This window comes from Triticum dicoccoides, chromosome 7A (genome assembly GCF_002162155.2).
Source record: "Triticum dicoccoides isolate Atlit2015 ecotype Zavitan chromosome 7A, WEW_v2.0, whole genome shotgun sequence".
Taxonomy (NCBI): domain Eukaryota; kingdom Viridiplantae; phylum Streptophyta; class Magnoliopsida; order Poales; family Poaceae; genus Triticum; species Triticum dicoccoides.
This window is the reverse complement of record NC_041392.1, coordinates 65,809,700-65,816,341: the sequence shown is the minus strand read 5'-3', so window position 1 is coordinate 65,816,341 and position 6,642 is coordinate 65,809,700. Positions and strand designations below refer to the sequence as shown.

Below are 6,642 nucleotides of genomic sequence, written 5' to 3'. Positions count from 1 at the left end.
ATGTAAAAATGCACATACGAGTTTTTTTTTTTCAAAGGAGCTTCATGCGAATTTTGCAGGGTTTGTATCCTTGTACTAATTTTCTACTCCCACCGTTCCGAATTACTTGTCTTGGATTTGTCTAGATACGGAGGTATCTAGGCTGCTAGATACCTCCGTATCTAGACAAATCCAAGACAAGTAATTCGGAACGGAGGGAGTAGAATGCTTTGTTTTGGAGGCATTTTTTTATCCACTCAAGCCTCTTTATACAATATTTTTTTGTTTTTTGTGACGTCAAATACTCAAAATTCCTTGGGTTCATTAACCTAGTACTAGGGTTCAATATGACATGGCACTTCAATCTTGTATTTTTCATATTTCTGCATTCTGAAAATTCTGCGAATCAAAGGGGCCCTAAGTTGTTCTTTCTTAGAGTATCCAAAGATACATTTCCTCTTTGCACGCAAATGCGGTTTTTTTCTTGTTTATAAAATTCATGACCACTTAGAAGACATGAACAATTACACATTGTACGAGCTAAGCGTCCCGTGCTTCGTCATGGAAAAGCAAATGTATGTATAGGAATGACATGCTCGGTTCCAGAATAGCACACGATTGTCTTTCGTTCTATACTCTCTCTTTGTTAGTTATCAAGAAGTAACAAAAATTCAGACGAAGACATTCATGTCCCATCCTTCATGTGGTAGTCGCAAAACATATATTTTAAAATTCCAACGAGGAGAGAAAATATAGTGGATCATCGTCTGAAACACAGGTTTTCGTCCCGTTTACAAATAAAGACACACAACCTAACAATTATGAGTGTTAACGACAAACGAGCAAGATGATCTACGATAACAAACACTGTGAGCGCACTACTAGACGTTGGCAGCAAGATGCCAGACAAAAGTATAGGAGAGGTCATACCACCATGAGACACCACAGTAGTCCATTAACATGTGCCACTTGGAATAAACCACAAAATTACATCACAATAGCTCCACGAAACTGTTGCCGAAAAGGATCCTTTGCCCTCTAGCTCAGACTGAGGAACGTCAGCCCTACCGGCTAGAAGAAAGAACCGAGAGACGAACAATGTCACGTGTAAATGAAACGGTCAAACGTGATGTCGAGCACTGAGACGAGAGGTGGGTGTCATCCCTCGACAAATGATAGGAGGACATCGTCACCCAAATGGACTCAAGACACCGGGTCCACCATGCCAAGGGACCCACGACGACTGTTCCATGACCGCAGATCTGCATCAAGATCTGGCCACCAACATAACCGGCAACCTCACCAAAATCAACCGCCACAGCACAACTCGCCATCCACATGACCAAGAGGCGCCGCTAGCACCACTGCAATGATGCTCATCTAAGACTCGGTCATCCAAACAACTTCCCAGACTCGCCACCCCGACATCCACGAACTCGAGCCCCACTCCACCAAGTATTCGGCCATAACCCACCGAAGGAACAGGTAGGAAGGCACCTCTTTCCACCCCCGGAGAAGACCCCGTCACATGGTGCTACTTGTGATATGTGTTGGGATTTCCTCGAAGAGGAAGGTGAAATAGTATAGTAGCACAAAGTATTTCCCTCAATTAAGAACAACTTTTAGTAGTACTTGCACACACACACAAACAAATACTTGCACCCAACGCGGGCAAGAGGGCTGCCAATCCCCTTGTACTCGTTAATTGCAAGGATTACTTCTGGTAATGGGAGATGTATAAATTGCAAAACTAAATAAAAGTAAATAAATCGCAACAAGGTTTTTACGGTTTTAGCAATATGATTTAAATGGACCCGGGGGCCATAGCTTTCACTAGAGGCATCTCTCTCAAGAACATAGCAACGGTGGGTACACAAATCACTGTTGAGAAAAATTGATAGAAACACACATAGTTATAATGTTATCCATGGCATGGTCGGTACATAGGCATTACGTCCATGACAAGTAGACCCAAACGATTCTGCATCTACTACTACTACTACTCCACTTCAAGAGTGTTTTTATGCCTGCCTCACCATGTATTAAGTTGGGCTACACGGCACTGGGCCGGCCAGTGGGCTGCGGTAAGTTCTCTCTCCCTGTGCCTTTCCTATTATGTTCTCTGCTTTCTATTTTTGTTGTTCTGTTTTGATTTAGTTCAAAGACTAAACCATTTTCATAAATTCTGAAACTTTTTGTGGGCACTCTCTGAATTATTCCAATGGCCCTCACCAAGTTTCAAAATTACTGGAGCTATAAAAACATATATAGCATTTATTTGCTCCAACTCAAATACAATATGGATTATTACAAATCCCATATATGTCCCGGAAAAATGTGCACCATTATGGTTAGGGCTTTCACCTTTTTCCCTAAATCATGAACAATATTGAAGGGCATTGTGGGTTCATTGATTTTTTTATCCTAGTTGAATTTCATCTGGTGCTAGGGTTTATCAATCCCCATTTCAAATTCATTTGAATTTAAACATGAGGACATGATGATTATGCAATGACTAAGCTAGGGATGTCACAAACGCAAATTCAGTTTCCAAAATAATAGGCATATGTAGGGTCATACTGATATAGAGACCAACGAGGCAAGCCCTAAGCACCGCTTCATCCACACCGGTGCACCGCCCAATATAACCCCACGTTGAGATAACACATCTAACCGAATTCCTGGACACTACTCTTACACTGGCGGCCTTAGTACTCTCCATAAAGTTGGCATCGACATTAATCCTAATACAATCAGAAGGAGGGTTTTCAACTCCACATGAAACCTAGAAGCCGTGGGCGGCTGCCTCAACTCATCCACCACCCCTTTTCCCTTTAAAGAAACCAACTCTTAACTCACGCGACAGGAGGAAAAGGACCTCCAGTAGCTATCCACAAAATTAGCAGAGCTTTACTAAAAATTAAATCAATCCTCAAATGCCAGGCTCTCCGGAACAAGAACAAAATTTGCTCACGCAGTGAAGAACCGAGTTGATCCAACAGAACCAATAAAATGTTTTCCCGCAGTCAGTGTCATCTACTTGGCATGGAATTATGCATGGACTGGATCTGCTGAAAAATGGTATTATTTGGAGGGTGGTCAATGGTTCGAGTATAAATATGTGAAGGGACAATTGGCTATCCAGATCCCCTGGTCTTAAAATTTCAGCAAAGAAAAATAGAACTAGGCTCAAGTGGGTATCTAGTTTATTTTGTCGAGGATCTTTGTTTGTTTACTTTGTATAGTTACGAAGACAAGTTTAGAGAATTTAAGTGGCACTTAGTTCATTCGAGTACGAGGCTACCGTTAATATCCTTTATGTCCATTATGAAGGGATGACCGCTAGTTTCCAAGATCGAAAATGGTGTTTCACGAAGAAACATTCATAATATTGTAGCACCAAATCATACTAACAAATCACGTTGTAAATGCTTTTATCCCACATGGGTGGCGGCACAGTCTACGGATAGCCCTCCACCCCCTCGTCTTAGGCATGCTTTTGGTCCCATATGACCTTGTTATTGCTGGTGTTTTTTTAATTTTGTTGTCGTGTGTATATCCTAATCATGCATGGGCTGGATGTATGCTAATTATGCTCTGTATAGCTAATTGAAAAATATATGTTCTTTCTTAGTGACGCTATGGCATGATTATCTAGTAACACATTCCTGGGCATTCATTCAGTGACTAATAACAATTCATGATCCCTTGCAGGTAAACTCCGTAGGAATGTTGTCCACTGCAACACATTAAGGTAACCGACTACATATACCCTTCACATACAACTCTTTCGAGTTTATAAGATGTGAGATCAAAAGGTCATGGCAATACACTCTTCTCTTACAGCTGCAAAGAGGTCCGAGTTCATGTATCTCTCGCCCCCGCTCGGGAACATGGTCACAATCATCTTCCCCTTGTTCTCTTCTCTCGCTGCAACCTGAAGATACATTGACTTGGAAGAGTTGTTAAATATGAAAGAAGTAAAGTCAAGAGAACCGAAAACGAAGTTAATAGCCCATTTTTTTTATTTATTTAAATGCAAAGAAAAACTGAAACCATGTTTCTCCATTTTCCATTAATACAAAAAAAGGTCGAATTAGATATGAGATGTGAACCTTCAAGCAAGCTGCCAGGTTTGCCCCAGAAGATATGCCCACAAGCAGGCCTTCTTCCATTGCCAACCTCCTCGCATTCACCATTGCGTCCTCGGTGGTCACGGTGACCGTTTCATCAATGACCGAGGTGTCCAAGATCTCAGGTAAGAATCCTGGTCCTATTCCCTGGATTTTATGTTTTCCTGGTTCCCCACCTGAACAATACCAACACGTAAGTCAACAGAGTGTCACTGTCACTAATGGAGCAATCTGAAGCAATGGTACCACACAATCTGAAGCAATCGTGTAGCCAGAGAATTATCTGGACCGCATGTTTCAATCAATCATGGAGATACGATGAAAGCGTGACACATTGATACTTATCTGCTGCCTAACAAATGAAAGCATCCTTTCAAGATGACAAGTGAAACATTTTCTCAAAAAAAAAAAAGATGACAACGAGTGGAACTAATGGACTGACAACTAAGCAGCAAGCAGAGCTACAACTGCACAAAGAAAAGTACTCCATTCTGTAACGTTTTTTTTAGAGGATATTCTGCAACAAATATAAGATACCAAATCATTTTGCAGATTCTCTATAGTAAATATCATTTCAATTAAAAGTATGGTACTTTGAAGTATAAAAGCACTACAAAATATTTATCTAACCTTAATTAGCCATTACTGATGATTTCCAAGGGATACGTGGTAAGCACTCCATCAGTTTTGAAGTTCAACATCAGATTTTTTATTACCTGAAATAACTGAACTCTCTGTAGGTTCCACACAAATGATCTTCACATTTGGGTTTTGCATCTTCAGATACTTTCCGACACCAGACACTGTGCCTCCTGAGCCTGAACCGGCAACAAATATGTCCACCTTGCCAGCAGTATCCTTCCAAATCTCAGGTCCTGAAAACAGCATACATCTTCTTTTGTAAAAATAGATCAAAAGAAAGTACTCCTTTCTTCTGAATATCATCAGTCAAGTCATCTTGGACAGTACCAGTCCATCTGATGTGTGCATCAGGATTTGCTGGATTCGAGAACTGATCAAGAACGTGTACATTCGGTAATTATTTCTTGAGCTGTTCGACCTTGTCGGTTATTCCTGGGAACCCAAGTGTTGGATCTGTCATGTGGTTACACAAAAGAAACAAGTTTACAAACACAAATCACAGCGACTGCAAGGAAAAATCAGACCTAAGCAAATAAATAAACATTTGATTTTCCTTGAGGCAGGAAGCAACTTAGATGATGCTATCTGTCTGGAACTTACCAGTTATAAACAACTCAGCACCCATGTATCTCAACAAGATCTGCTTATCAAGCGAGTATTGGCCCGGCATCACCGCGACGAACCTGTAGCCTTTGCTAAGAGCAATCAGAACCAACCCTAGGCCCAAATTACCGCTGGTCGGCTCGATTAGAGTCGTGACACCGGGTGAAATCAGCCCCTTCTCTTCAGCATCCTCAATCATCCTGCAGAAAACATGAAGAGATGGCACAACAGTTGCAAAATCGATTCTGGAAAGTGCAAGAAGATATACTTGAAATCACCACCTTATCACACAAATCCCTACGGCCAAACAATGAAAATGATGGTTTACAGAAAGCCTTAATCTTAGACTAAATGGAAATTTAGCTCCTTTTAGCCCCCGTTGACTTTTCACAAATTGCCCAACTAGCAGAAATGAAACTAGCTCTGTAACCTGATACCATCCCAAGATTTGTGAAAAGAAACGAGCCTGATCATACCTCAGAGCGCTGCGATCCTTGACAGAGCAAAGGGGCTGGTAGGCCTCCATCTTGCCGACGATGCGGGCACCCACCCCCTCCTTCCCGGCGATCCGCCTCAGCTCGATCAGCGGCGTCCACCCTATCAGCTGAATCAAATCAACCGCTCCACATGAGCCTCCCCTTAATCCCAGCTCACCTCAGTCTCCGTCAGAGTCGATGTACAGGGGAAGAGGTCGAGGCTTGCCTGGGTGACGTCGGACGCGATGTGCTCGTCCTGCCCGGTCCCGCCGTCCTGGAGCAAGGAAGGGACCCCTCTCCTGCCAGTCCCGTCCGCCCCCTCCCCCGTCGCCATGGATGAAGCTGCTGCTGCTGCGCCGCGGGCGGCGCTCCCCTGTTTCTTGGCTTCTCGCGGGAGCGAAGAGACAGGGCAGCTAGCTAGCGCAGACAACAACTCATGAATTGGGTCCTGCAAATCTCCAAATTGGTGGTACTCAAGGATCAAGGAGGAGACAGGGGAGTATTTGTTTTTGAGCTTTGGTACCTGGACCTGCGCAGACCAGTCTCCGCTCCGCTCCGACCCCATGGTTGTTAATTTAAGGATCAAGAATGTGTCCTTTTTTTGCCGCCATTTGGCCCCCGTTGCATCTGCGTACCAACTCAATCCTATCTTCTCCGCGAGCTCCCCTGCTCCTCCGTCTAGTGCTCTGCCTCCTTGGTGATTTCCGGCGATTTCCCGGTGACTGGCGTGATGCCGCTTCTTCTCCCCCCCTTCCTTCTCTGATCTCCTATCTCATCCCTCGTCTCCCGGATTCCCTTCTCCTCTGTGT

The 6,642-nt window shown here is 43.4% G+C and overlaps 1 pseudogene; it reads right to left on the bottom strand.

Annotated features, from left to right (window-relative positions):
- Positions 1 to 3,629: 3,629 nt before the first annotated feature.
- LOC119328457 lies at positions 3,630 to 6,319 on the bottom strand (annotated as a pseudogene).
- Between the last annotated feature and the right edge of the window lie 323 nt (positions 6,320 to 6,642).